We start from the raw sequence: 1,003 nt of genomic DNA, 5'->3' as shown, positions 1-1,003 counted from the left end.
GCATGGTCATATCCTTTTGATTAAAAAAAAAAGTTTCCTTTTACAATTAAACCTTCCCTCTCATTGTAATAAATAGCAACACATTTATTACATGGATTCGCCACTAGATGGTGGGAGGATGGCTCTTGTCATTTTTGAGATTTTGAGCCCCTTCATCAGCCACTTCCAGGACCACCGTGGCTGCTTCCCAGTCAACACCATCAGCCATGGGGGACCCACCCACCAGTTGGCAAAATTGGCCGTGAAGGGACCCCTACCCTCCCAGTTGCTGACTGTTTACTGGGGGACGGGGGGCATGTGCCCCCCCGACTAAGGTGGCACCACTCACCCATGCCTGCAGGGTTCTGACCTGGCAGCTCCCAAACAGCCTACCAGCTGAGGCTGGCCATTCCCTTTCCCTCTTCTCCTGGGGACACTTGTGTCTGGAAGCTGCACAGGTCCATGCCTGGTGAGGAGATTAGCTCCTGGTGGTGCTATACATGCTCTTCCTTGTCCTGATGTTGGCTGCCAAAGCAAGTCTCACTTCCCATTCCAGTGCGGGGGTAGGAGGGCTGTACCTCTGTCCCATCTCTCTCAAAGCTGGATTTGGATCCTCCTCTCCAGTCCTAGGACTCTCCTGTGCAGCTGTTACACTACTCTGCAGTAGCATCTCAGCACAATATGTCAAAATATTGTTGCATGGTAAAAAGTATCAGCCCGTCATAGATTTCATAGATTTCATAGACATTAGGGCTGGAAGGGACCTCGGAAGATCATCGAGTCCAGCCCCCCGCCCAAAGGGCAGGAAGTCAGCTGGGGTCATAGGATCCCAGCAAGATAAGCATCCCATTTGCTCTTGAAGGTGTTCAATGAAGGCGCTTGAACCACCTCCGGTGGCAGGCTGTTCCAGACCTTGGGGGCTCGGACAGTAAAGAAATCCTTCCTTATGTCCAGCCTGAAATGATCTTGAAGTAGTTTGTGACCATTCGACCTCGTCATCCCTTGGGGCGCTCTGGTGAACAAA

Source organism: Alligator sinensis, unplaced genomic scaffold, assembly GCF_000455745.1.
Source record: "Alligator sinensis unplaced genomic scaffold, ASM45574v1 scaffold2377_1, whole genome shotgun sequence".
NCBI classification, from domain to species: Eukaryota; Metazoa; Chordata; order Crocodylia; family Alligatoridae; genus Alligator; species Alligator sinensis.
The sequence above is the reverse complement of the archived record's forward strand: the minus strand, read 5'-3'. Positions refer to the sequence as shown.